At 41.5% G+C, this 21,101-nt stretch overlaps 1 long non-coding RNA gene across 1 annotated transcript; it reads left to right on the top strand.

Moving 5' to 3' along the window:
• Positions 1-1,505: 1,505 nt before the first annotated feature.
• LOC144334829 (uncharacterized) lies at positions 1,506-21,073 on the top strand. Its single transcript, XR_013405072.1, has 3 exons — positions 1,506-1,538; positions 15,097-15,162; positions 21,003-21,073. It is a non-coding gene; the product is annotated as an uncharacterized LOC144334829 (long non-coding RNA).
• The last annotated feature ends 28 nt before the right edge of the window (positions 21,074-21,101 follow it).

Below are 21,101 nucleotides of genomic sequence, written 5' to 3'. Positions count from 1 at the left end.
TCCAGGACTGATGGGCTGGTGGGGATGAGATACATGTCTTCTTTGCAGGGAGCCAGGCCAAACCAGCCATCTGGTTGCACTACTGAAAGCTTTTGTGTGCCCAGTGGTAGGCAAGACACAAGCCAAACTCTCTTCACCTCTGGCTGGTAGTCCTTGACTAGAGAGGTTTGCACACAAGTGGTCCTATTAGCCGATGCTCTCCTGTGGCTTGCTTTCCTTTTACCTGTTTCTCATGTTTGCCGTCATGGAACACATTTCATAGTGAAATTCTTTGACTCTGACTCCAAATTACACAAGGAGGACCCAATTTGTGAACTTTTCATATATTTAGGAGAATCTCCACATTGATTTTTGTATCCTTATGTTCATATTGTCACCAGTATTAAAATTCTTACTATTTAGGTCATTGCATTCACTATCATAATTATTAAATATTTTTCATTTATCATTTATTTTTATTGGTTAATTTTTGTGGCAGCTGTTATATAACAATCACTAGAGTTTCTCTATTCATGAAAGATGTCCACGTTAATGGAGGTAACTAGGAGTGTTACTTTACAGGTATGTAAACACAGATAATCTTGGCTGAACTGCGGCTATATTGTCTGGTGTCCCTTTGAAGGTGAAGCCTCTTGTGTTATTCTAAGTGACCTCTGGAGACAGAAACTGTCTCATAATTGCAGGGACGACTTGAGAAGGCATCCTGAGCCTATGCAGAAATGCAGAAGCACTTCCATGATCTAAGCAACCTATGTGAAGGCCTGAAAGCCAAAGCAAAGCTGTCCAACAAAAAGTTTTCCTAGTAACACTGGAGGTCCATCAGTCACTCCTCCTGGTCTGAATGCCAGTAATGTCCTCCATGGTTCTTGTGAGGGTCCAGATCTTTTCAAAATCACCTCAGGAGCCACAAAACCACTCCATCCTACCTGAAATTGCAGAATGACTCTTCTTTTGACCAGAGTCTCAAAAATATATTCATTGATAGTTTTGATTCCTGGGAGCCGCCATTGCTTGCAAAAGATGTGCCAGAGACTAGACATTTTCTGTCTCCTCACTTGTCCGGGGAAGACTGAAGTTTTTCTGAAACCCAGAAATGGGAATCTGACCCTCTGAGCAGCCCCAGGATTTTCTAAGTCTTCCAAGCAGAGTGGAAGTTCTGGTGAGGACCCATTGTACCCCCGATGGTCTGGAATCACATAGGATGATGCGTTTAAACAACTCTATGTGGAGATATATTTTCTGAGATATTCCAAGGAGGAGGGACACAACTGGACCAGATGTTAAAAGGGCAGCTGAGCATTAAGTGCCTATGTAGTGTTTGCAGCTTAATGTCCCATGCAGAAGGGGACTCTGGGCTCTTGTGTTAGAATTCAGTGTAATTCTGGGGTCCTGCTTTTCTTCCAGGAAATCCCACTTCCATCTGGATGTCTGGATGAACTACTGAAAGCCACTGAGTGTCCTGCAGCAGGTGAACTGTGGCCAGAGCCCAAGGATGAAGGGGGCTCCTTCCGTCTGTGACTGTGAAGAGGAAGCCTGAGGTATAGCAGACCCAGGCCCCAGAAGGATGGAAAAAATGAGGTAGGGAGTGAGGGGACCTCAGAGGAAGACTGAGGTCTGCAGAATCCCAGGGTCAAGGAGACAGTGCGGTGTCGTGGTGGTGTCCTTGATATTCGAAGAGGGGCGATAATCCATCTCCTGAGCAAAAGCTTCATATGGGGTGAGGAGGGGAGAAGTAAACAGAGAGGAAGCAGGGAAGGCCAAGACAGCGACCAGCCTTAGAGCAATTTTAACCAGAAATGGACACAGACCCTGGACCCCATCGCGGGGTTGCAGGCCAAGGACCGTCTCTAGGCGATGCATAGCTACCTTGTGGGGTTAGTGGGAGTAGGCATTGTGACGTCTGCAGGGGTGTGGAAGGCTGGGCGACGGGAGCAGCTTACTGGGCTGGACCAGAAATACTGAACTTCTTTTCCATCAGTGAAATCCACTTCTGGGTCAGAAAAACTGCAAGTTCTGGAGGGGCAGGGCCTAGGAGGAGGTTAGGGCCTGAGCCTTCCTGGTTTGACCCCCCTACCCCCCGTGTTTCTGGGTCTGTCCTCACTTCCACCCAGCGGATCTTGAGTATCCTCCTTTGAGTCCCCACGAGTGTGTTGTGTGCAGTGGGGCCAGGCTGCTTCATCCACTGCACGTTAAATGTTTCCAATACTTTCTGGCCAAAGTTTAGAGTTGCTAGACCACTGACTTTGAATGTTGACCTGGTTCCCTTTGAACACAGTAAAATCTATTGAAGTTTAAGGTCACCTCTTTTCATGGATGGTGAAGAGGCAGGCTGTTCAGGCACAACTGCCTTCAGGTCTGGAGGGCGGCGGAGGTCACTGTGGGTGGTGGGTGAATCCGGAACCTCTGTGGCTCTAGACTTTCAAACATTTCATTTTTTCTTTTGTAGTTTTTGTTTGTTGCTTGCTTTTTTCACAATGGGAACTGGAATGTAAGATGCCAAACTAGCCTGTGGGGGACATGGATTTTCACAACAGTAACCACAGAGTGTAGTTTCCATTTCTTTTCCCTGTTCATGTGGGAGGCAGAAAAGGAAATCAGGTGCTCAGTTCTAGGGACATCACAGGACTAGGATATGTACAGTGAGGGTGGAAGGCAGAGGCATTGCTTTAGGAGAATAAAATTACTGCATGCACACACATATGTATGTATATGGATGTATGTACACAAATATGCATATTTATAGATTCTGTTCTCCCTCTCTCTATATAATTTTCTTTATTTCACACTTGATATGATTTTTTAAATTATACTTTGTGTTCTAGGGCACATGTGCACAGTGTGTAGGTTTGTTACATATGTATACATGTGCCATGTTGGTGTGATGCACCCATTAACTCGGCATTTATATTAGGTATACCTCCTAATGCTATACCTTCCCCTTCCCCTCACCCTACATCAGGCCCCAGTGTGTGATGTTCCCCTTACTGTGTCCAAGTGATCTCATTGTTCAGTTACCACCTATGAGTGAGAACATGCGGTGTTTGGTTTTTTGTTCTTGTGATAGTTTGCTGAGAATGATGGTTTCCAGCTACATCCATGTCCCTACAAAGGACTCAAATTCATCCTTTTTTATGGCTGCATAGTATTGCATGGTGTATATGTGCCACATTTTCTTAATCCAGTCTGTCATTATGGACATTTGGGTTGGTTCCAAGTCTTTGCTATTGTGAATAGTGCTGCAGTAAACATACATGAGCATGTGTCTTTATAGCAGCATGATTTATAATCTTTTGGGGATATACCCAGTAATAGGATGGCTGGGTCAAATGGTATTTCAAGTTCTACATCCTTGAGGAATTGCCACACTGTCTTCCACAGTGGTTGAACTAGTTTACAGTCCCACCAACAGTGTAAAAGTGTTCCTATTTCTCCACATCCTCTCCAGCACCTGTTGTTTCCTGACTTTTTAATGATTGCCATTCTAACTGGTGTGAGGTGGTATCTTATTGTGGTTTTGATTTGCATTTCTCTGATGGCTAGTGATGATGAGCATTTTTTCATGTGTCTGTTGGCTGCATAAATGTCTTCTTTTGAGAAGTGTCCATTCTTATCCTTTGCCCACTTTTGGATGGGGTTGTTTGTTTTTTTCTTGTAAATTTGTTTGAGTTCTTTGTAGGTTCTGGATATTATCTGTAGGTTGCCTGTTCACTCTGATGGTAGTTTCTTTTGCTGTGCAGAAGCTCTTTAGTTTAATTAGATCCCATTTGTCTATTTTGGCTTTTGTTGCCATTGCTTTTGGTGTTGTAGACATGAAGTCCTTGCCCATGCCTATGTCCTGAATGGTATAGCCTAGGTTTTCTTCTAGGGTTTTTATGGTTTTAGGTCTAACATTTAAGTCTCTAATCCCTCTTGAATTAATTTTTGTGTAAGGAGTAAGGAAGGGATCCAGTTTCAGCTTTTTATTTATGGCTAGCCAGTTTTCCCAGCAGCATTTATTAAATAGGGAATACTTTCCCCATTTCTTATTTTTGTCAGGTTTGTCAAAGATCAGATGGTTGTAGAAGTGTGGTATTATTTCTGAGGGCTCTGTTCTGTTCCATTGGTCTATAGCTCTGTTTTCATAACAGTACCATGCTGTTTTGGTTACTGTAGCCTTGCTGTATAGTTTGAAGTCAGGTAGTGTGATGCCTCCAGCTTTGTTCTTTTGACTTAGGATTGTCTTGACAATGCAGGGTCTTTTTTAGTTCCATATGAACTTTAAAGTGGTTTTTTTCCAATTCTGTAAAGGAAGTCATTGGTAGCTTAATGGGGATGGCATTGAATCTATAAATTACCTTGGGCAGTATGGCCATTTTCACAATATTGATTCTTCCTGTTCATGAGCATGGAATGTTCTTCCATTTGTTTGTGTCCTCCTTTATTTCATTGAGCAGTGGTTTGTAGTTCTCCTTGAAGAGGTCCTTCACATCTGTTGTAAGTTGGATTCCTAGGTATTTTATTCTCTTTGAAGCAATTGTTAATGGGAGTTCATTCATGATTTGGCTCTCTGTTTGTCTGTTATTGGTGTGTAAGAATGCTTGTGATTTTTGCACATTAATTTTGTATCCTGAGACTTTGCTAAAGTTGCTTATCAGTTTGAGGAGATTTTGGGCTGAGACGATGGGGTTTTCTAAATAGAGAAGCATGTTATCTGCAAACAGGGACAGTTTGACTTCTTTTTTCCTAATCAAATACCCTTTATTTCTTTCTCTTGCCTGATTGCCATGGCCAGAACTTCCAACACTATGTTGAATAGGAGTGGTGAGAGAGGGCATCCCTGTCTTGGGCCAGTTTTTAAGGGGAATGCTTCCAGTTTTTGCCCATTCAGTATGATACTGGCTGTGGGTTTGTCATGAATAGCTCTTATTATTTTGAGATACGTTCCATCAATACTGAATTTATTGAGAGTTTTTAGCATGAAGGGTTGTTTAATTTTGTCAAAGGCCTTTTCTACATCTATTGAGATAATCATGTGGTTTTTGTCTTTGGTTCTGTTTATATGTTGGATTACGTTTATTGATTCGAGTATGTTGTACCAGCCTTGCATCCCAGGGATGAAGCCCACTTGATCATGGTGGATAAGCTTTTTGATGTGCTGCTGGATTCGGTTAGCCAGTATTTTATTGAGGATTTTTGCATCAATGTTCATCAAGCATAATGGTCTAAAATTCTCTTGCTTTGGTGTGTCTCTGCCAGGCTTTGGTATCAGGATGATATTGGCCTCATAAAATGAGTTAGAGAGGATTCCCTCTTTTTCTATTGATCGGAATAGTTTCAGAAGGAATGGTACCAGCTCCTCTTTGTACCTCTGGTAGAATTCAGCTATGAATCTTTCTGGTCCTGGACTTTTTTTGGGTAGTAGGCTATTAATTATTACCTCAATTTCAGAGCCTGCTATTGGTCTCTTCAGGGATTCAAATTCTTCCTGGTTTAGTCTTGGCAGAGTGTATGTGTCCAGGAATGTATCCATTTCTTCTAAGTTTTCTAGTTTATTTGCGTAGAGGTTTTTATAGTATTCTCCGATGGTAGTTTGTATTTCTGTGGGGTTGGTGGTGATATCCCCTTTATCATTTTTTATTGCATCTATTTGATTCTTCTCTCTTTTCTTCTTTATTAGTCTTGCTAGCAGTCTATCAATTTTGTTGATCTTTTGAAAAAACTAGCTTCTGGATTCATTGATTTTTTGAAGGGTTTTTTGTGTCTCTGTCTCCTTCAGTTCTGCTCTGATCCTAGTTATTTCTTGCCTTCTGCTAGCTTTTGAATGTGTTTGCTCTTGCTTCTCTAGTTCTTTTAATTGTGATGTTAGGGTGTCAATTTTAGATCTTTCCTGCTTTCTCTTGTGAGAATTTAGTGCTATAAATTTCCCTCTACACACTGCTTTAAATGTGTCCCAGAGATTCTGGTATGTTGTATCTTTGTTCTCATTGGTTTCAAAGAACATCTTTATTTCTGCCTTCATTTTGTTATGTACCCAGTAGTCATTCAAGAGCAAGTTGTTCAGTTTCCATGTAGTTGGGTGGTTTTGATTGAGTTTCTTAATCCTGAATTCTTGTTTGATTGCACTGTGTTCTGAGAGACAGTTTGTTATAATTTCTGTTCTTTTACACTTGCTGAAGGGTGCTTTACTTCGAACTATGTAGTCAATTTTGGAATAAGTACAATGTGGTGCTGAGAAGAATGTGTATTCTGTTGATTTGGGGTGGAGAGTTCTGTAGAAGTCTATTAGGTCCGCTTGGTGCAGAGTTGAGTTCAATTCCTGGATATCCTTATTAACTTTCTGTCTCGTTGATCTGTCCAATGTTGACAGTGGGGTGTTAAATTCTCCCACTATTATTGTGTGGGAGTCTAACTCTCTTTGTAAGTCTCTAAGGCCTTGTTTTATGAATCTGGATGCTCGTGTATTGGGTGCATATATATTTAGGATAGTTAACTCTTCTTGTTGAATTGATCCTTTTATCATTATGTAATGACCTTCTTTGTCTCTTTTGATCTTTTTGGTTTAATGTCTGTATTATCAGAGACTAGGATTGTAACCCCTGCCATTTTTTTGTTTTCCATTTGCTTGGTAGATCTTCTTCCATCCCTTTATTTTGAGCCTATGTGTGTCTCTGCACGTGAGATGGGTCTCCTGAATACAGCAAACTGATGGGTCTTGACTCTTTATACAACTTGCCAGTCTGTGTCTTTTAATTGGAGCATTTAACCCATTTACATTTAAAGTTAATATTGTTATGTGTGAACTTGATCCTGTCATTATGATGTTAGTTGGTTATTTTGCTCGTTAGTTGATGCAGTTTCTTCCTAGCATCGATGGTCTTTACATGTTGGCATCTTTTTGCAATGGCTAGTACTGTTTGTTCCTTTCCATGTTTAGTACTTCCTTCAGGAACCCTTGTAGGGCAGGCCTGGTGGTGTCAGAATCTCTCAGCATTTGCTTGTCTGTAAAGGATTTTATTTCTCCTTCACTTATGAAACTTAGTTGACTGGATATGAAATTCTAGTTTGAAAATTCTTTAAGAATGTTGACAATCAGCCCCCACTCTCTTCTGGCTTGTAGAGTTTCTGCCAAGATATCTGCTGTTAGTCTGATGGGCTTCCCTTTGTGGGTAATGTAACCTTTCTCTCTGGCTGCCCTTAACATTTTTTCCTTCTTTTCAACTTTGTTGAATCTGACAATTATGTGTTTTGGAGTTGCTCTTCTTGAGGAGTATCTTTGTGGCATCCTCTGTATTTCCCGAATTTGAATGTTGGCCTGCCTTGCTGGGTTAGGGAAGTTCTCCTGGATGATATCCTGCAGAGTATTTTCCGACTTGGTTCCATTCTCCCCATCATTTTCAGGTACACCAATCAGATGTAGATTTGGTCTTTTCACATAATCCCATATTTCTTGGAGGCTTTGTTCATTTCTTTTTACTCTTTCTTCTTTAAATTTCTCTTCTTGCTTCATTTGATTCATTTGATCTTCAATCTCTGATACTCTTTCTTCCAGTTGATCAAGTCGGTTGCTGAAGCTTGTGCATTTGTCATGTAGTTCCTGTGTCATGGTTTTCATCTCTATCACGTCGTTTATGGACTTCTCTGCATTGGTTATTCTAGTTACCCATTCGTCAAATCTTTTTTCAAGGTTGTTAGTTTCTTTGTGCTGGGTTCATAGTTCTTCCTTTAGTTCTGAGAAGTTTGATCAACTGAAGCCCTCCTCTCTCAACTTGTCAAAGTCATTCTCCATCCAGCTTTGTTCTGTTGCTGGTGAGGAGCTGCGTTCCTTTGGATGGGGAGAGGTGCTCTGATTTTTTGAATTTTGAGCTTTTCTGCACTGCTTTTTCCCCCTCTTTGTGGTTTTATCTACCTTTGGTCTTTGATGATGTTGATGTATGGATGAGGTTTTGGTGTGGATGTCCTTTCTGTTTGTTAGTTTTCCTTCTAACAGTCAGGACCCTCAGCTTCAGGTCTGTTGGAGTTTGCTTGAGGTCCACTCCAGGTAGGCTACTCCCAGTTAGGCTCTCCAGTTAGGCTACTCGGGGGTCAGGGACCCACTTGAGCAGGTAGTCTGTCAGTTCTCAGATCCCAACCTCCATGTTGGGAGAATCACTACTGTCTTCGAAGCTGTCAGACAGGGACATTTACATCTGCAGAGGTTTCTGCTGCTTTTTGTTTAGCTATGCCCTGTCCCCAGAGGTGGAGTCTACAGAGACAGGCAGGCCTCCTTGAGCTGCAGTGGGCTCCACCCAGTTCGAGCTTCCTGGCTGCTTTGTTTACCTACTTAAGCCTCAGCAATGGTGGGCACCCCTCCCCCAGCCTCACTGCCGCCTTGCAGTTAGATCTCAGACTGCTGTGCTAGCAATGACAGAGGCTCTGTGGGCTTGGGACCCTCCGAGCCAGGCATGGGATATAATCTCCTGGTGTGTTGTTTGCTAATACCCTTGGTAAAGCACAGTATTGGGTGGGAGTGACCCAATTTTCCAGTGTTCTGTGTCACAGTTTCCCTTCACTAGGAAAAGGAATTCCCTTCCCCCTTGCACTTCTTAGGTGACGTGATGCCTTGCCCTGCTTGGGCTCTCACTCGTTGGGCTGTGCCCACTGTCCTGCACCAACTGTCCAACATGCCCCAGTGAGATGAACCCGGTACCTCAATTGGAAATGCAGAAATCACCCATCTTCTGTGTTGTTCACGCTGGCAGCTGGTGGCTGGAGCTGTTCCTATTCGGCCATTGTGGCACCAACCTCACTTGATATGATTTCTAAATTTAAATACCTTTGAGACAAACGCGAATTGTGAAGGGATTTAAAAATGTCAGTGAAAATGGAATTAAAAATAAAAATATAAATATCAACTTTATTTCTCAATATAATCTCTACTGAGGTCAAGACACTGCATTAAGGGATGATCCCAACCATTCAGTCCATTGCTAAAGAACTGAGGGTCATGGGAATTTAACCATGTCAATGCAGTCTTCTACTATTAACTAAAGAAAAATGGGTGCCCTTTACAGTTATTTCAAGATTAGGAAAAATAAGGTCAGAAGAAACCAAATCAGGACTGTAATGTTGATGCCTAATAATTTCCCATGAAAACTCTTTCAAAATTACTGGTGTTTGTCAAGAGGAAGGAACAGAAGTGTTGTTGTGGTGCAGAAGGACTCTCTAGTGAAGCTTTACAGGGCACTTTTCTGCAAAAGTATTTGCTAATTTTCTCTAAGAACTCTCCTACTAAGCAAATATTATGGTGCTTTGATCCTACAGAACGTCAACAAGCAAAATGCCTTGAGCATCCCCAAAACCTCTATGGCTTTTGCTTTTGAGAAGTTTGCTTTTGCTTTGACTGGAGCACTTCTACTTCTTGGTAGCCATTGTTTTAATTGTGCTTTGCCTTCAGGATCCTATTGATAAAGTCAATTTCACTCCCTGTTATAATTCTTCAAAATAATGCTTCAGGATCTTGATTCTGCTTGTTCAAAATAGTCACTAATAGCTCTGCTTTTGTCCATAGCTGATCTAGGCACAAGGGTATTCGGGACTCATCAAATGTGAAGTTTCTCAACTTTCACGTTATAGTCAGTGTTGTGTAAGCTGAACCAATTGAGATGTCTGTGGTGTTGGCTATAATATCTCTCGTTAATTGTCAGTTCTCCTCAATTAGGGCATAGAAACAATTTTTTTTCTCTCAAAAATTGGAATGGGTGCCCCTCCTCTGTGGGCTTCATCTTCAACATTGTCTTACCTCTTCTTAGAATCAGGTATCCGTTTGTAAACGACTGATCCTTCAGGTCATTTTTCCCATAGACTTTTCATAAAGAAAAATTTATTTCACCGTTTTTTGTACCCCAGCTTCACCATAAATTTGATGTTTGTTCTTATTTCAGGTTTGGCAGAATTCAAGTTCGGCAGAATTCATGTGGCTCTTTTCAGACTGATGTTTTAAATCCTGTTCACATATGTTAAAACAGGTCCGGGCATGGTGGCTCACGCCTGTAATCCCTGCACTTTGGGAGGTTGGCCAACATGGCAAAACCCTGCCTCGACAGAAAATACAAAAATTAGCCTCTACAAAAAATACAAAAATTAACCAGACAAGGTCCCAACTACTTGGAAGGCTGAGGCAGGAGAATCGCTTCAACTTGGGAAGCAGAGGTTACTTTGAGCCAAGATTGCTCCACTGCACTGCAACCTCGGTGAGAGGAGTGAAACCCTGTCTCAAAAATTAAAAAAAGTTAAAATAAACTAGCATATGTGTGTTTTGATGCAAAAGCTAAAAATACATGCATAGTTTTTTCATAATTGTTATTTTGCATGAACTTATTGAAGCCCCCTATTATTTGCCATAATTTTCTCATCTTATTAATTTCTATATACATACAGAATTTCCAATTTGTGTAAACCTTTCTTCCCAGTTACTGAACAATTATTTTAAATTTGAAAAATATGAGCTATTTTAATCTATATATTTTTTTCTACTTCTGAATATTTTAGAGAAAATATGGATAATGAAACTTGTAAAATGGAGATGTTTGGAAGTTTCTGTTACCAATGACAAATTAATTTTTAAATAATTTCAGGAAAATTTAGGTGAATGTCTGTACTTTCATATGAACATTCATAGTAAAACAGATTTTTGAATTTATACCCTTGATAAACTTTAATGTAAAATATGTGAGTAAATGTGTACTTTTCCGTTCCTCATGAACATTCCCAAGTTTATGCTATCTGGATTTTCTCAGGACGAATTACAAGCTGTATATGCTGCTGAAGTGTCTCAAAGATTAAGTCCCAAAGAGAGTGCCCTACTGTTTTTCCAATATTAATTTCTAAGTTTTACCAAGTTACAAGTTTTTTTTTTTCATAAAATATAAAATGTTTTGCCTCCAGCAGAAATACATTTTGGAACATAACTTTCCTGTACGTAAGGGGTATAAAGGAAGCTTGGATTTGTTCTGAGAAAGGGAGAGGGTACTTCTGCCCATTGCCATGCACATCTGATTTTAGAGCTGAATGCCTTTCTGAGCTTGGCTCACTCCTCTCAAACTTGCTGGTAAATGGACACAAATTAAAGAGAAATAATTGTACACCATTTGGGATCAAGGAATCCAGATATCTGAACTATTGTTTATTATTTGCCCCTCCCACCCTCTCACCCTTCCAGACCTCTAGTGTCTATCATTCCACTTCTATGTCCAGGTGTACAATTATTTAAATCACACTTACAAATGAGAACTTCATGTGTTCATTTGTACAGATTCTCTTCCACCTAGCTACCTCTGAGACTGCAAGAACAATCACTCCTCCCCCTCCTCCTTCTCAGCCTACTCAAACAGAAGACCAGGAGCATTATCTATCTATCTATCTATCTATCTATCTATCTATCTATCTATCTATCTGCACACACACACACGTACACATATATATACACACACAAATATATATACACACATATGTGTACATATACACACACTCATAAAGAATTTGCATTTTAAAGAATGGCAGACCCATAGTTGTTCAAAAATCAACTATATAATTCTATATATGATAAATGTCTACTAGAAAGTTCACATTGAAAATTGCAAACACGACTTAGAAAAAATAAAGTTTTTAAAAATTTTATTTTATTTCATTTTAAGTTCCAGGATACATGTGCAGGACGTGCAGGTTTGTTACATAGGTAAGTGTGTGCCATGGTGGTTCGCTGTACCTATCAACCCGTAACCTAGGTATTCAGCCCCACATGGATTAGCTATTTATTCTGACGCACTCCCTCGTCACTCACCCCCAGACAGGCTCCAGTGTATGTTGTTACCCTCCCTGTGTCTATGTTTTCTCATTGTTCATCTGCCACTTATAAGTGAGAACATGTGTATTTGGTTTTCTGTTCCTGCATTAGTTTGCTGAGAATAATGGCTCCCAGCTTCATCCATGTCCTTGCAAAGGACATGATCTCATTCCTTTTTATGGCTGCATAGTATTCCATGGTGTATATGTATCACATTTTCTGTATCCAGTCTGTCACTGATGGGCATTTGGGTTGATTCCATGTCTTTGCTATTGTGAATAGTGTGGCAATGAACATATGCATGCAAGTATCTTTATAATACGAGAATTTATATTCCTTTGGGTATATACCCAGTAATGGCATTGCTGGGTCAAATGGTATTTCTGATTCTAGGTCTTTGAAAAATCACCACACTGTCTTCCACAGCGTTTGAATTTATATTCGCTCCAACAGTGTAAAAGTGTTCCTGTTTCCCCACAGTCTCACCAGCATCTGTTGTTTCTTGACTTTTTAATAATCGCCATTCTGACTGGCATGAGATGGCATCTCACTGTGGTTTTGATTTGTATTTCTCTAATGATCAGTAACGTTGGGCTTTTTTTTCATGTTTGTTGGCTGCATAAGTGTCTGTTCATATCCTTTGCCCACTTTTTAAAATATTTTTATTTTTGCTTTTTAAGACAGAGTCTTGCTGTGTCACCCAGGGTGGAGTTCAGTGGCACAATCTCGGGTCACTGCAACCTCTACCTCCCAGATTCAGGTGGTTCTTCTGTCTCAGCCTCCTGAGTAGTTGGGATTACAGGCACCTGCCACCACATCTGGCTAATTTATTGTATTTTGAGTAGAGACTGAGTTTCACCAGGTTGGCCAGGCTGATCTTGAACTCCTGGCCTCAAGTTATCTGCCCACCTCACCTTCCCAAACTTCTGAGATTACAGGCATGAGCTACTGCACCCAGTTTTTGCCCACTTTTATATGGGGTTGGATTTTTATAGTTTTGGGTTTTACATTTAAATCTTTAATCCATTTTCAGTTCATTTTTGTATAAGGTATAAGGAAAGGTCCAGTTTTAGTTTTCTGCATATGTCTAGATAGCTTTTCCAGCACCATTTATTATTAAATAGGGAATCCTTTCCCCATTGTTTGTTTTCATCCAAAATAAAATGGTTGTAGATGTGCAGTCTTATTTCTGATATCTCTATTCCATTCCATTGGTCTCTGTGTCTGTTTTGTACCACTACCATGCTGTTTGGGTTACTGTAGCCTTGTAATATGGTTTGAAGTCAGGTAGCAGGATGCCTCCAGCTTTGTTAGTTTTACTTAGGATTGTCCTGGGTATATGGGCTCTTTTTTCATTTCATATGAATTCTGAAGTAGTTTTTTTCTAATTTTGTAAAGAATGTCCATGGTAGTTTATGGGAATAGCACTGAATCTACGAATTACTTTGGGAAGTATGGCCATTTTCATGATATTGATTCTTTTTACCCATGAGCATGGAATGTTTTTCCATCTGTTTGTGTCCTCTCTTATTTCCTTGAGTAGTGGTTTGTAGTTATCCTTGAAGAGGTCCTTCACTTGCCTTGTTAGCTGTATTCCTAGGTAAGTATTTTATACTCTTTGTAGCAATTGTAAATGTGAATTCATTTGTGATTTGGCTCTCTTCTTGTCTATTGTTGGTGTATAAGAATGCTTGAGATTTTTGCGTACTGATTTCGTATCTTGAGACTTTGCTGAAGTTGCTTGTAGCTTAAGAATCTTTTGGGCTGAGGTGATGAGATTTTATAGATATAGGATCATGCCATCTGCAGGAAAAGAAAGTCCAACTTCCTCTCTTCCTGTTTGAATATGCTTTATTCTTTCTCTTGCCTGATTGCCTTGGCTAGAACTTCCAACACTATATTGAATAGGAGTGGTGAGAGGGCATCCTTGCCTTGTGCCAAATTTCAAATGGAATACTTCCAGCTTTTGCCTGTTCAATATGATAATGACTGTGGGTTTGTCATAAATGGCGCTTATTATTTTGAGGCATGCTCCATCAATACCTAGTTTCATGAGAGTTTTTAGCATAAAGGGATGTTGAATTTTATCAAAGACCTTTTCTGAGTCAACTGAAATAATCATGGGGTTTTTGTCTTTAGTTCTGTTTATGTCGTGAATTACATTTATTGATTTGCATATGTTGAACCAGCCTTGCACCCAAGGGATGAGGCCGATTTGATCTTGGTGGATAAGCTTTTTGATGTATTGCTGGATTTGGTTTGCCACTATTATATTGAGAATTTTGCAACAAAGTTTATCAGAAATATTAAGCTAATGTGTAGTAAATACATTGAAAATAAGAACAGACTGATTAAAAGACTAAATAACATGAATCCTAAGTGTTTTCACAACTGATTTATAGAGTAAAAGCATTGCCAAACTAAATGAGCTTGGTCAAAAACTGTACAGGGTCTGAGATGTTGTCTCAACTTCCATTACTCATTGTGAGGTGGACCTGCAGTAACTATATTTGATGCAAAATTTCATGTTGATGGAAGCTGAGATGTCCTGCAGTCTCAGAGGGACAGAATTCTGGTGTGTCTCCCTTTGCCCTGTCAGGAATAAAGATCTAGACTCTACAGGTTTTGTCAGAATTTACAAGATGTAGGAAATGGGGCAGGATTTAGGCTGTGAGGCAAAGCCTAGAGATATAAAGAAACAGCTTCTGACCCAGGGCTCATGAAGTCAGGATAGTTTCAGAGGGGATGGTGGAGTGAGCATAGTACAGTCTTTGGAACCATTCCTTCCCCTTATTTGTTCATAGGCCAGATGTGCTCAACCAGGGGGCATCTCAGGTCTGATGAACAGAGTCCTGGAGAGACAAAGGGGCAATCCTGAGGAAGAGGCTCAACAGGGAGGAAGGAGTCACCATTTTCTCTCCTGAGAAAAATCCTTCTCCCTAGGAAACCATAGGATTTTCCTTGGTCCCAGTGAGACTTTTCCTGAGTGAAGAGAGCAGAGAGAGCAAGGGACTGATGTGTTATCTGTTTCCACCTCCTGCAGTGATTCTGAAACCATGGAGGACAGAATTATCTTCAGAATCATGAGCAATCCAGATGCCATGGTTTCACACAAGACATTGGAAGTTCTTATCTCTAAGGGGTAGGCACTGGTCATTGATACTCTTTAAAGCTCATTCGCTGATTACTAAGTGAGCCAAATTAATAATCTACTGGAAGTTTTACTAAACTCCGTTTACTTGACACACAATTCACACAGACACATTGTTAATATACACATTTTGATGCTTGGACAGGGTTGGACCCAAGATTCTGTACTTCTATGGAGCCCTGTGTTCTGCCCAGGTGTCATTTACTCTCAGGTAAGTAAACTGATCACCATAACTAACAAGAGATTGATCTGTGATGATTAGAAATGAGAAGATCTGTTGGTTATGTTTTATTGGGATGGATTCTATTAACATTTAAATACAGCTTAAAAACGCAGATTTACAATGAAAAGTAACAAGCAAATATAAAAAGTGAAGGGGCTATTCCCCAAACTAGTTTCCACTGAAATACCACCAGAGAAAAACAACTCTCAGGACAGGGATACTGCTTCAAAGACACAGATTTCACAGCTGGATGGTTGATCTCGAATTTCTGAAAATTCCATCCTTTACTCATGAAATGCAGTTTATTTAAGAACTTTCTAATTTGACTGTAGTTTCATACTCACACACTTCAGTGTGTTGTGTATTATTCCATTGATGATAAGTATAACTTATTTGAAAATGAATTACATACTGGTGAGAAAATTTTCCCTTTAAATTAAACTTAAACTCACGCCATAAAATTAGCAGCATCTGTTTGTCTGTTCTAAGAATTACCTAGGTTCTACCTAGGGCACCTGAGATCAGTTGAAAACAAATGCAAAAAAAGTTGGAATAAAAAGTAAGAACACCCTTCCAATGTTACAAATGCATCCCAGTCTCAATTATTCACATTCACGAGAATGATTCACCTATATCCCACTTTAGCAAAATTTCACCTACTCTCGCCTACCAATTGACTAATCAAAACAAACCAAGACAGAACAATAAATTCAAATTCATCCAGTAACCTGAGGGGAAAACCTACACCTCAAAATGTAGTCTACAGATATTCACACAGGATGTCATCTACTGTGAAAACACATGCACAGAGACAGTCCCTTCACATGATCAGAATACTCACAACTCCACAACAACATATTAGATATGGGATCATCTTGAAATGCGGCCATCACTAACCAGTTGTCCCTTTTACATAGACAAAAACCTGAGGACCACATTATGTTATGTAGAAATGACTGTACACCTGTGTGCGTGTGTGTGTGTAGGGATCCGGGGAATCCAATAGACATTCCAGCCTCTTGATTTTTTCCATGTTCAGGCTCTTGATTCTATATCCGAGTGAAATGACTTGCCAGTGGGGAACAAGATAAGTCTTTGCAGGAAGCGCTCTGGTGGGAGCTAGATACTCAAATCATAAAGCATCGAGTGTTGGAAACATGCACTGAAGTTAGACGAAATACTCAATGCACAGTTTAGACGGTGAAAGACTTTCAGGTAATCATGCAATCACCGACCGGCTGATTGATGACATTCCCCGAATTTATGATTGCAAGAAGAGACAAATACTCATGACATTCTATTTCCGGTGGTTGGGGACATACGATGGCAACATACTGTCTGCCAGTCATGCTCATCACACTGTACTTTGCACACACGTCACACAGAGACACTGTTAATACGCACATTTGTGTGCTTGAGCAGGGTTGCACCCAAGATTCTGTGGTTGTACGGAGCCCTGAGTTATGCCCTCGACATCTTTACTCTCGGGTTGGTCAACTTGGATCACTGTACCGAACGAGAAACGGAGCCTGAAATCCAATCAGCGAATACACAAAAGGAAGGGGCCATTTCCCACAATCATTTCCACTGCAACACCACCTCGGATGAACAAGTCTTATTGCAGCTCAGGGACTGTGCTTCAGAGATGCACCTTTCGCAGCTGGACGATTGACCGGAATCTCCCAAATGCCATTTTGATACACACCAAATGAGATTTATTTCAGTACTTGCTGATTTTATTTTAGTTGAATACACACACGCTCCTGTGTTTGATTTCCTTTATTATCAATACGACTTACTTCCAAATGACTCACATACCAGTGGGATGATTTTCTGCTTCAATTCATTGGAAATGGACAGCATTCAATAGGCAAGTGTGTCTGTCTGTCTGTCTCCAGCATTCTGTGGGTTCCACCAAGGGCACAAGTCCTAGGGCGCCTGAGGTCCATTCAACAAGCAATGTAAAAACGGCGAGGCAGGTTCAAAAGAAGAACACCCTTCCTCTCTTCAAATGCGTCCCAGTTTCCACTACTCAAGGTAGGGAGAAGGATCCACAGAAGTCCCACGTTCGCAAAATTTCAACTTCTGGTGCTCACCAACAACTGACGAATGAAACACACCCCAAGAGAAAATAGTCAACCCCGTCCCCTGCAATAACCTCACGCGCAACCCTACACCGCAATATGTCCTATTCAGAAATTCACACTGAATGTCATCTACCATGAACACAAACACACAGACACTGCCTCCACAGGTTCAGAAGACTCACGACAGCAAAACTCGATGTTTCCCATGTCTGGGCTCATCCTGAAACGCAGCCATCACTATCCAGTTGTCCCTCTTGTGTAGACAGAAACCTGGGCTCCTCATTACTTTATGTCGGATTGACTGTGTATGTGATGTGATGGTGTGTGTGTGTGCGTGCGTGAACCCCCTCGTGGGTGTGTGTGTGTGTAGGTGTATGTGTGTGTGTCAGTGTGTGTGCGCATGCACTCCTGCGTTTGGGTGGAGACTTTTCCTGAGATCACTGGCACACAAACAGAGCCCTCTTGCTGTGTTTGTTCCTCCCTTTGGATCTCCTGGTCCTCCCTTGCAGAGAAGTGAGTGTGTCAGTGTTCATGGACTCCTGAGGTGTCAGGTTCCTTGAAGAGAGGTTCAGAAGGGAACTTTGCTGTTCAGGATGACGGTTGTTCATCCCACTCTTGTATTTTGATGGATGAATCACAAGCACGTTGGGAGGCAGGGTACATTCGACTTTTCTGACGTTGAAGTCAGGCTTGGTTTTGTTTTGTTCTTGGAGGAACTTCCAGTGGTCTAAGGTGCTTTCCTGAGTGGCTCTTCCCACCAAGTGCTCCTCCAAGTCGGGTACCTGGAGGCAGGGTTCTCTCTGGAGCTCTCCTTGCGTTGCTCGCCTGTCTTTGTGTTCAGCGCCAAGGGCTCCTGGTTCCCTGCCTATTGACACACTCTCACTGCATCTTTCCAGTTCACTCTTCTGGATGTAAAAGAGGACATAGGCCTGTTGACTCAGGACAGAAGCGATGCTACAGGCAGTGACCTCGGCGTCATCCATTTTATACCACTGGCCTCCTGGAGCTTTGACATAAGAGAGGTAATGTCCGTTGTGACAACTCCACCCAGCGTGGACCAGCACAGCATAGAGGACATAGACTAGAGGTCCCGTGTTCTGCTGAGACATGTATGGCTGCATGTCAAGGCACTCAGGGTATTGCACATTCTTGGCAAGTTTGTTGCCTGTGACATCGGAGAATCTCTTCAATACAAGGATGAGGACCTTGGCAGAAGTGTGTAGAGTGAACGTCTTGGAGGCAGGCGCCTTCTGGAGACAAAGACCACAATGATAGGCATTCTCTCCATTGAGTTCTTCGGGCTTCACCACCTGCTCCAAAGCTTGCTTCACACTCTGAGCTGCCTGGATATCCAGGGCGATGTCCAGGTAAGGGTCAAAGGTGTCCGAAACGCCCTGGCAGTGGAGACACTTGATTTGAGATCTCCAGCAGCCTCCAAATATCTGGTGGATGAGGGTGGTGTCCTCAGAGTCATGATCTACCTGCTTGTGCCCGGGAAGGCATGCCTTTTTCATGGCATCCACAATGAACATCAGAAACTCATGGGCATCTTCCTGCTTGCCTCGATGGAAGCCAGCAGCCAATGCCTGTGAGGGCTGGATGACGTGGCCAGGACAGTGGAGGGCCCATATAACGTGAGCTTCCATCGTACACAGCATGCAGCACTTGTGACGCTGACAAAGTTGAGAGTGCTCCTGGGACAGCATGTAGTTGGCAAGGGGCGGTGTGTATGTCAGGCACTGCAGGGAAGCATTCAAGTAGCAAGTATTTCCCATATTCTGGAGCCCAGCCCCCACCGCAGCAGGTCTCCTGCTACTGAGAGGAAGCTTCTTTCTGGGGACAGGCTGTCTTGCCACAGGAGCCAAATCATCACAGAGGTTGACTTGGGTCTCAGATGACAGTGGTGACTTCTCAGGTAGAGAAGTCCGCTGAATTTCAGCAAAAGCTGCATCTGGCCGAGAAGATATGAGTTTTGAAAAGTGGTTGAACTGCCACTCACCTCCCAAGTGGAGTGAATCGGCCTCCATGTCGCCAGGAGCAAGGATCACAAGCTTTTTCTGCTGGGACCACACCTTGCAGAAAGACGCTATCTCTTCGGAGAGAGTCTTCAAATGACGCGCCATCTGGCTGCATCAGCCCTTATATAACTAACCCCCGCCTACCGCGAACACCCCACCCACCCATCAGGTACGCGGTCCACCAATCCAATATCAGCACTCAGTTAAAGAATGAGTCATAGGGTATGTCCCCTTGTATTCCCCAGGGAGTTCACTTAAAACTCCTGGGGAATGCGTTAGTTTACTTAAAACAGTGGTAGGGAAGAATTCTGTCCTTACCAAACAATGTGTGTGTTTGTGTGTATGTGTTTGCTTGCGTGAACTTGTGGGCATGCGGAATCATGCCCATGTGAGTGTTTCTTTGTTTTTGTTTATATGTCTGGGTGTGTGTGTGTTTGAGCTGCGATGTGCTTCTAACTATGTGCTTTTGGCAGTTACGATCATCCTTTCAGGCACTGAAGGACAGGAAGTCAGACCTGTACTTTCTGACTTGAGAATCATCAATGAAGTACAGTTAATAACATAGTGTATTTGTTTCCTTAATATCAAAGAAGAAATCCGTGCAGTCTAATAAGTATTCTAGCGATAACCTTTCCATGTTCAGCCTATTGATTCTGTGTTCGAGTGAAATGACTTACCAGTGGGGACCAAGACATGTCTTTGCAGGAAATGCTCTTGTGGAAGCTATATACCGAAATCATAAAGCATCAAGTGTTGGAAACATGCACTGAACTTAGACGAAATACTCAGTGCCCAAATTAGACTGTGAAAGACTTTCAGGAGATCATGCAATCACCGACATACCAATTGATGACATTCCCCGTATTTATGATTGCAAGTAAAGAGAAATACTCATGACATTCTATTTCCAGCGATTGAGGTTATATGACCGCAATTTAAGAAATCATGAAATCAGAAAACTTGACTAATCACAATTTAATCCAACTAAAACCTTTGGTTCATTTAAGAAAGGATGAATATAAAAACAACATATCACACAGCATGGGAGATAATATTTTAGTACGTATGTGATAATGGATCAACATTTGAGAGAGATGAAATAAATAGTTGTAAATTTGAGAATAGCATATAACCAGAATTAAACACTGTAAATGCCTGGGTGATGGGAGTGAGTCCATGTCTCAGGAGGAAACATAGAGATTTAAAAGCAGGGCGTCTAAAAGAGATTTGCATACCATTGTTAAAACTGGCGGTTGTTTTAGTAAGAAAGGGAAAAATAAACCATTTGTCTTAGGGATTGTTGCATGTATTTTTCATCGTCGGAGATGTTGCTTCCAATTCCAGTTAAGCATTGTGTGGTGGACTTGCAGTTACCACATTTGGTGGAAAATGTCATGCTGATGAAGGTAGACTTGTTTCCCAAACTAAGAGGGACAGAATTTGGGTGTTTCTTTGGGACTTTTGGCTTACTAGGAATAAAGATCCTGGCTCTAGGGATTTTCTTAAAATTTTTCAGATAATGAGAAAGAGAATAGAATTTAGGCCAGGTGGCAAGGCCTCGAGGTGTACAGAAGCATCCCCGGTCTCAGGGCCCATGAAATCAGGATGATTTTAGGGAGGATGGTGGAATGAGGAGAGTGTGACCTTTGGCCTCCTTTCTTTCCCTTTTCTTTTCATGGGTCAGGTGTGCTCTATCAGAAGGCTTCCCCTTTCTGTTGGACAGAGTCCTGGAAGAAGAAATGAGCGCTGCTGAGAAAGATGCTCCACAAGGAGGAAGGAGTCACTATTTTCAGGAGCATGATCCCCAGAAGCATGAGAAATC

This window comes from Macaca mulatta, chromosome 15 (assembly GCF_049350105.2).
Source record: "Macaca mulatta isolate MMU2019108-1 chromosome 15, T2T-MMU8v2.0, whole genome shotgun sequence".
In the NCBI taxonomy this organism is placed as follows: domain Eukaryota; kingdom Metazoa; phylum Chordata; class Mammalia; order Primates; family Cercopithecidae; genus Macaca; species Macaca mulatta.
The sequence above is the reverse complement of the archived record's forward strand: the minus strand, read 5'-3'. Positions and strand labels throughout refer to the sequence as shown.